This window comes from Eurytemora carolleeae, unplaced genomic scaffold (genome assembly GCF_000591075.1).
Source record: "Eurytemora carolleeae unplaced genomic scaffold, Eaff_2.0 scaffold1010, whole genome shotgun sequence".
NCBI classification, from domain to species: domain Eukaryota; kingdom Metazoa; phylum Arthropoda; class Copepoda; order Calanoida; family Temoridae; genus Eurytemora; species Eurytemora carolleeae.
The window spans coordinates 112,080-121,305 of NW_019396915.1; the positions used below are offsets into that span (position 1 = coordinate 112,080).

General features: G+C 32.3%; 1 long non-coding RNA gene across 1 annotated transcript; it reads right to left on the minus strand.

The window, feature by feature from the left end:
- Positions 1–451: 451 nt before the first annotated feature.
- Positions 452–8,529, minus strand: LOC111710055 (uncharacterized). The gene is made up of 3 exons (XR_002766984.1): positions 8,468–8,529; positions 6,077–6,124; positions 452–473 (listed from the first exon to the last, which is right to left on the minus strand). It is a non-coding gene; the product is annotated as an uncharacterized LOC111710055 (long non-coding RNA).
- Positions 8,530–9,226: the final 697 nt, after the last annotated feature.

A 9,226-nucleotide genomic window follows, 5' to 3' on the forward strand; every position in this document is an offset into this window, starting at 1 on the left:
TTTTCTAGCCTTTCGTTAATGGTTAGTTAACCGTTAAATTTGTTTTCAGGTAATTATTCGTTATTTAGCTATAAAAACGTAGAGAGTAAATCAAAAGAGAGCGTGTAAAATTATCAAAATATATATGAATTGTCTTTAAGGTTCAGGCAACTTTAAACAGAAAAAAAACGAAATTCGCTTTTAATTTTTAATAAATTCGTGTCGTTTTTTTCGACCGTTAATTATTTTTCAAAACCGACTATTTTTGCTAGTTAACAATTCAAAAATTAACGGTCTTTGGTGTTCGTCAACTCCATTTCGTTTTTTTAACTATGCAATGCCTCGGTTTTATGTTTGTTTCTCAGTTTGAAATATATCTTTTAAAAAATGGTTGAATTTTGTTAGATACCTTGTTCTTGTAGATTGAATCATGGCATTTACTACAAATATTGCATCCCTCGTATTTATGCAGACCTCGGGCAGTCAAATCATTTCTGAAATATAATTATTATTTAAAAAATCATAGTGTATGCAGTGATTTCCAATTCTTATTTGTCAGAACTTTCTATATGTCAAATTATTCCATTTGTCAGATTTTTTCATTTGTCAAATTTTTCCACTTGTCAGATCATTTCATTTGTCAGATCTTTCTCTAGTCGTCTGACATTTTATTTGTCAGATCTCTCCATTGTCTGATCTTTCCATGTGTCTGATCTTTCCATTTGTCAGATCAATTCCATTTTCCCGATCTTTCCATTTCCCAGATTTTTCCATTTGTCCGATCTGTCCATGTGTCTGATCTCTCCTTTTGTCAGATCTTTCCATTTGTCAGATCAATTCCATTTGTCCGAGCTTTCCATTTGCCAGATTTTTCCATTTATCAGATGTTTCCATTTGTCAAATCTTTCCCTTTGTTTGATATTTCCATTTGTCCGATCTTTCCATTCGTCCGATCTTTCCATATGTCAGATCTTTCCATTTGTCAGATCTTTCCATTTGTCCGATCTTTCCATTAAACCAATATTTCCATTTGTCCGATCTTCCCATTTGTCCGATCTTTCCATTTGACCGATCTTTCCATTTGTCCGATCTTTCCATTTGAGTCGTTCGTTCTTTCTATTCATTCATTCCATCCATTTGAACGGACCTGTTCGTTATTCTTTAAAACTTCCATTCGCTAACAAAATTTTACTAACTCCAGATAAAAAAAGTATTTTGTTTGCATAGATAGCTAGCAAGAAGTTGTGCGGCTCAAGATGAAAAACAACAATTTCAATTAGGGGTGTACTCAGGAATTTGTCCAGTGGGGCTTGATTTTTTTCTTTCAAGAGAGGGGGCTAAGCACCTGTTGGGGCCTGAAAACCCCCCTGAAACCAAAGATTTCACTGCCCCAGGGGGGGCTGAGCCCCCATAGCCCCTCCCTTCTGAATACGCCTCTGATTTTAATGTTATCATGGCAGTTACTAGTTACTAGTTACTACCTTACAACTAAACTTGCTTTTAAAAGCTACCAACAAAGACGGTTAGAAGAGCTTTTTACGAAAAAAATTGTAAGAGCAACTGGCAAAAGATATGTGAGCTACAGCCCAAAGATGATGGAGCTACTGACAAAAAATGTGAGGGTTACCTTTTTTCTCTCTTCGCGCAAAAGGGCTATTTTCTCTCTCGGGATGAAAGGGTTAAACATATTCTCTCTCTCAGCACAAAAGGGTAATATAATAATTTTTTCTCTCTCGACATGAAAGGGTTAAACTATTTCTCTCTCGGCTTGAAAGGTTTAAACTATTTCTCTCTCGGCTTGAAAGGGTTAATCTATTTCTCTCTCGACATGAAAGGGTTAATCTATTTCTCTCTCGACATGAAAGGGTTAAACTATTTCTCTCTCGGCATGAAAGGGTTAAACTATTTCTCTTTCGGCATGAAAGGGTTAATGTATTTCTCTCTCGGCTTGAAAGGGTTTAAACTATTTCTCTCTCGGCTTGAAAGGGTTAAACTATTTCTCTCTCGGCTTGAAAGGCTTAACTATTTATCTCTCGGCTTGAAAGGGGTAAACTATTTCTCTCTTGGCTTGAAAGGGTTAAAATATTTCTCTCTCGGCCTGTCAGGGTTAAAATATTAAATTCTTTTAACAACCGAAACATTCCTACATGCCAAACCTTGATAGATTGAAAATTCCTGAACAAAATAAAAAATAAGTTTTTTTTCAAACCTTCAGTTTCAAAATTTTGCATTTGACAGAATTGAAATTGTTTGGATTGAAAAATTTTATAGAAAATATTAATCCACAAAAAGTCAAAATTATTTAAAAACACAAAAATAAATCACAAAAAGGAACGGGAGGGAACTGATTACTCGCTACACTCATGTCTTAAACCCTTAATACGAGTTCTGCTATAGTGAAACCCTTAATAACGTATACATCGGAAGAATTTTTCAAATGTCGTCTTGCCAATTTTTCAATGAGTTTTTTTACTTTATTACGTAAATTTCAGTATTTGCGAAAATAAATAAATAGCCATGAATATGCGGGAACAGTTTTAAAGAGTTCCATATAATCATTTAATTAAAAAATAAATATATCTGCAACATTCCATTATCAGAAAGTGAAGAATACGACATTTGATGAATTCTTTCTATGTAGTCGTTATTAAGGGTTTCACTGTACTGTTTCACTGTACATACAAAAAACTATAGGTGAGGTAAAAGTAAAAGCCAAGGCGTTGTGACACTTCTAAGTCGACCCGGTCTTGAAAATTTAACCAACTTTTTATAGTATTCTAGATCTTTATGGTTTAAGATAAGAAAAAGTAAATATTTTGATTCTGTGAGCTCTATCTCTGATTTATAGCGGCTCCTGCTGGCTGCTACTTTAACTAGGGCTGTGCAAGGACGAAAGTTTTTAGAAATTAACGGATAATTCCAACAACGCATGTAAAAACTGTATATTTAAAAAAATGTTTCTAATAATGGATTTTTTCATGAAATTTTTGAATTTCAGTTTTGTTAATCAATCAAATGAAGCTCTATAAAGCAGATTGGGAAAAGTTTGAACATGGCCAGACCTACATTTGACCCAACTCCGTATTACTTTTATTTCCGGATCAAAAACCGGAACCAAACTGATACAGTACCAAGGAGGCGAGACATAAAGTTGAGGGGAGTTTATATTTTAGTTCTTTTTTACGGTTTTATAAATTAGCATTGTGCAGTTTTGGGATCCTTGGGCTGCAGTAAAGACTAAAAAGGGATATTATCGATTCACAATGGTATCCTTACAATTTCATCTGATCAAATATTAATATCATCATTTTCTACTCTGAAAAGTGTCAAATTCTGTTATCTGAGACGTTTCTTGCTTTAGTAATTCCCAGACACTATTTCAGAAAAACTCTATATCGAAAATTATCAATTTTCAAAGTTAAAAACGTTGATATCTCATTTGTTCTTGATAATAAAAATAATTAAAGGTACATATGATAATTTTTAAACAAAGGGTTTATATACTTGAAATTACGTCTACAGCACATTTAAAAAAACTGTAAGTGTAATTTCAAGTGTCGTTAACGATCGATTTTAAAAAAGAACGTTTTAAAAAAACGATTTAAAAAATCGATCGTTTCGTTTTTCGTCGTCGTTTTCATGGTATGGGATTTCAACTCTTTTATGAAATTTATCTCAAATATAGACTTAAATAAATTGAAATATAGTGTGATTCTGAATATTTCCATTTATCAAGTATCCGAAATATCATAATTACGCCTCCATTATGGCCTGATATAGATAATACTCCAGGTCAAAAAGGCATTAATTTTTTGACATTTTACTCTAATAAAAGGCCGAATTCTAATTTGGGATTTTTAAGTGAGATTTGGAATAAGTATCCGAAAACTTGCATTATAATTGTTCTTCCATACAGTAGAGATATTTTTTTTAATTACTCCAAACCTTGGAAATTTTTTGTTCGACTGAATGCATATATACATTACATATTGTACTTGGGAGGTTCATGCAACTTTACGATATCAAGGTTAAAATGCAAGGAAAGTTATTTCAAAAGTGTACGCATCTTTTGTACTGCAGTGTACTGTCTCTGGGCGGTAATGTAAACACAAGACGGATGTTACAGCCTGACATGGGATCCATCTTTCAAAAAAAAAATCAATAAAAAATATTCTGGTCATAGGAAACTATTATGTGAATTATCAAAACTATCAAATTTAATGCTTTTAACCTCCTCTGATACTAAACGAACACTGATGAATCTATTCTTGTTTACAAATTTCGCCCAAAGAGAACTGGTTTAAATATGTACGCAGAGTATACACGACCGCAATTAACTTTCCTTGCATTACACCCTTGGGTGATATATACTATATTGGCCTGGACACTAACTATCTCACACCCATAAATATATTTATAAATGATGAATGTTTTGAATTTCTAATATGTAACCAAATAAATTTGTTTTTCTCATATTAGCTACTAAAATCAAAACTAAAGGAGCTATGAGGTTACAAAGTCTCTTCAGTAATGTCGCATACATGTTACTCTCCTGTTCTGGTTATAGTTTGCTATACGGTGATACATCTCCTTAACTAGTATTTTGGTGTATTCAAATTATGTGGGAAAAGTATGCACCAAGGTAATAAATCTTCAAGTGAAAACTATATATTTTCAAAATGAAACCAGTGTCTTGTAGTTTTAAATTTGGAGATTTAATTTTCTTTAATTGGATGGCTGGGTACTCCTATTCTTTCTCTGGATTTTCATGAGAAATATTCTAATTCATACCCTTTTACTTTTACTTTTTCATTCAAACCTTTCCCTTTTGTGTAAAAGGCTATAAAGTACACGTTTTTTGCAATCTTTACGTCACCTTCATGTTACCTATGTACACTATGAACTTTTTAATATATGTACGCAATATTGCGGGGTTACAGGATCCGTTCAAGGATAAATATATGAACGGGAAAAGTAATTATGAATTAAAATCATTATCAATCAATCAAGCTGGAATTAATATAATTTTTGTAAATGAAAAAATTATCAGAAAATATTCATTTTGTCCATTTTCACCATGAAACACAAGACAAATGCATTTTAAGAGGAATATTGTGACAAAAACCAGTCATACCCCCCCCTGACCCCCTAAAATACCCAACCGTACCTAGGGCTGGGCGTATTCCTGGTGGAACGATCGTTCTTTCCTGAGAATGAACGAAACGATCAAGAACGATCCCATTGTTCCAAAAAAACGGAACGGAACGGGAATTGCTTGAAAAGAACGGTTAAAACTGTTTACGCGTTCTTATTATCAAGAACTTGTTCTAAGTTGGGAACGCAGTTTAAATCAGGAATGTGTTCTCTTAATCCTCTAGAAATATAGTTAAAGATTTTTTATTTAATCACCTGACCCCCTCAGGAACGGACCGGGAAGACCGTTCTTCTACTCAGAACGGAATGGGACGGAACGGAACGAGAACGGAACGATAAAAAAAAGAGGAACGAGAACGGAACGATTTAGCTGAAGGCCCTCGTTCTAGAACGGAACGGAAAGATTTCAAAAAAGTTGGAACGTGTCCAGCCCTAACTGTGCCTCCTCCCATGCCAAAATTCAAGGATTTCCCTAAACACTATGTGTATTGTGTATAATATAGTTTGGAAAGAACCATTAGCAGTACTAATAGCTGAACTTTTAGTTATTAGTAAAAAGCAAACGGTTTGTTATGTTGATTTAACTGTTTGTTATGTTGATTTAACTGTTTGTTATGTAGATTTAACTGTTTGTTATGTTGATTTAACTGTTTGTTATGTAGATTTAACTGTTTGTTATGTTGATTTAACTGTTTTTTTTGTTGATTTAACTGTTTGTTATGTAGATTTAACTGTTTGTTATGTTGATCTAACTGTTTGTTATGTAGATTTAATTGTTTGTTATGTAGATTTAACTGTTTGTTATGTTGATTTAACTGATTGTTATGTGGATTTAACAAACAGATTTTTCCTTTACAGTCCCTTTAATGAGGTTTGTCCAAGTGACTTACTGGTTTCTATGATGAGTAAATAGTTTTCTTTAAGTTTATCAATTTAAACTTACCCACATCCAAACATCTGACATCTGATACATCTTGTGTGAAACGCTTTCCTAAAACAGAAAAAAAACAATTAGGTTTAAAAACCTTGTTTATAGAAAAATATGTACACAAACACTAGCCACTCGATATTTAATATTTTATTTTTTGAAAGTGACAGCATAATGTTATTTAAAGTGAGTCTACATTTGTAGAGTGATATATTCAATTCATAATCCTTCACCGATTTACTGACATCAACAAGATTGGAATTGAGCAAATTTGTACTTTTAACCCTGAGAAAAGAGTGTTCAAAGTCGTTCACACGTTAATTAAATATTTTAGAAATAGCAGCAAAGGCCAAAAAATCTAAAATTTTATGTTTGAACAAATAAAAGTTCAAAAAGCTGTTTTTTAACTTTCCCAATGGGTTTAGTAACTTTTCGTGCTTTAACTCGTTAAACTTTCAACTTTTTAAAAAGGTTTCATATTTAATTCAGTATTAAATTTCGAAAGAAAGATAAAATGTAAATTGTATTTTTTTTTTGGTGGGGTCTCTGGAGTAATTTCTCTAATATTAAATTGTATAATAGTTGTCTGGACGATTTTAAAATTCTTTTTAATCGCAATATTAACCCGCTTAATCCACATATACCCTCAGAGGGAGGTTCATCAATCTATTATATCCCTTCTTTTTAATCGCAATATTAACCCGCTTAATCCACATATACCCTCAGAGGGAGGTTCATCTATTATATCCCTTCTTTTTCTGGACATCCTTGTTATTTGCTTGCAGGAGGTGTTTTTAATATTAAAAAGGAATTGAGTCTTTGCCACAAACTCTGATTTTCTAATCCCTATATATTTACAACCCAATGTTGTAGACCTTAGATATTTCAAACTATGAATTATGTTAGATGTTATGATTATAGGGATCAGAAAATTTGGGTTTGTGGCAAAAACTCAGTTCCTGTTATCATTTATTTTACAGGAGACACTGATAATAAATACGTTCATTCTAAAACTTTTAAAAAACCCGCATAAGACACAGAATTTTTGCATTGTACACTGTACACTGTACACGTGTACACCGTACAATGTATATTATAATGGTCACTCCATGCTTTGGTTTCCGGTCATTTTGTGCCTGGAAACTGGAAACTGGAAACTGGAAAAACACGGATTTTTCTGACGTCGATAAACAGGCTAAGCTTAAAAGGGTGCTTTTGAAAATCGGACATCCCACGCTATAATTGTACGATCATGCTTAAAATTTCGTCTACAGTCCCTTTAAGCCCTTAAAACTGTCTCTGTTGTGTTTCTTGTCCCTACTCCCTACATAGTAAATATGGTTCAAGATTCAAATGTAATATTTGTGTGCATCAACGTGGAAAATTGCTAACACACAAGGATGTCATTTTTTCCTTATTCATACTTTTTAGACTTTTCTTATTTTGGAATCTCAGCTTGTAAAGGAAGGGGACGGAGTCAAAATTATTTAAAAACACAAAAATAAATCACAATTTTTAAGGGGGGGACCAATGTTGCCAAGGGGGGGGACCAAAAAATTTTTTTTTCGCGCTTACGCGCGCAAATTGTGCCCCCCCCCCTAAACAAAAGCCCTCGTACGCCCCTGTCCGTATATAGTTATAAGTTCATAATATTTTTAATTCGTTTTGTTTACATTCTCTTAAAACGCCAAAATATTTGGCCGCCAGGTGTCTCTGCTCTTGATGCTTTGAATTGTATATATATGCAATTGTATATAAAACAAATAACATTATAAAATTCTAACTATATACGAATGCGTCGAAAAATAATTGATCACTTTACTTGTAATATCTGAATGTTTGTTTGAAATAAAATTGATTATTTTACGATACGAGTTGTATATTACAACATTCTCAATTTGTATGGACGCTGCGTTCTTCAGTATAAGTCGTTTTTAACAAGTTTCTCCTTACAGACGCAACAGATTGAAGTAACAATAGAAGCAATCAAAAACGATTATTTTTCGCCATAAGCCTATACCCCTTTCATTTTTCACAACCTCTCCCTTTAACTATTGGTAAAACTCGTTATCTCCCACTCCTAGAAAAATATTTTTTTATTCTTAAAAGAGACTGTAAACGACCCTCCATGGACAGAGTCCGATTCACTACGGTACACAAAACAGCTTTGTCTGATTAAGTCATGAATTAGATATGCTGCTGTTCTTGCTTTTGAAAACTGTTTATTTTTATTTGTGGTTTCTCTGCAAATGTGATTTGCGCATTTTTTGCTTATGAAACGTCAAGCAAATTATGCATTAGAAAAATTATCAGAATTATGCTCTTTTCAAGCTTTTCAAACCAGAAAACGATATTAATATTAGATTAAGGTATCAAGGGTACCATTGTGAATCGAAAATAAGATACCTGTCTGCAGCTATAGTTTGTTCCATAGGATACACTGTTCTATCACATGCTGGACACTAATCAATCAATCAATATTTTTGAATTCATTTTTTTCAATCAATCAATAATTTATGCTTAATTTTTATCAATAAATCAATCAATTTTTTATTCTTTATACTTTATCAGTATTGTATTTGTATTTGTATTGTATTTGTTTTACTTAATCAATCAATTAGTCATTAATATTTGTTTTCTCAATCAATCAATTAATTAGTTAATCAATTAATCAATTAGTTAATCAATTAATCATACACAATTGATCAATCATTCAAATTTGTGTATGCTCTCAATAGTTTTTGTTTTGTTAAATAAATGTATTAAATTTTTAATCGTTTTTTTAACAATGTATTCTTGTCAAACATTAACTATGCTCCGTGTAAAGTCGTCTTTAACCTAGATCCCCCCTCGGAGACACCAAAACCAAACCAAATAATTTTAACCTCCGGTTTCTTTGTTCTCCCTGTCGGAGTATAAACAACCTAAAACATTGTGAATCCATCCATTTTCAAAGCTAAACAAAGAATATTTTCATATAAAGAATTAGTGACTTTCGTTAATAATTAATTGTCATTTATTTCAGAAGTTTAAAACGTCTTAGTACTGTCCAACTACTTAACCCCTTTGTTATCAGCAAATAGATCGTAAGAATTTTTCATTATAAACATTCATTGTAACAGTTTTTATATGTTATTATTTATATAACTTTTTCAGGAAATAAAG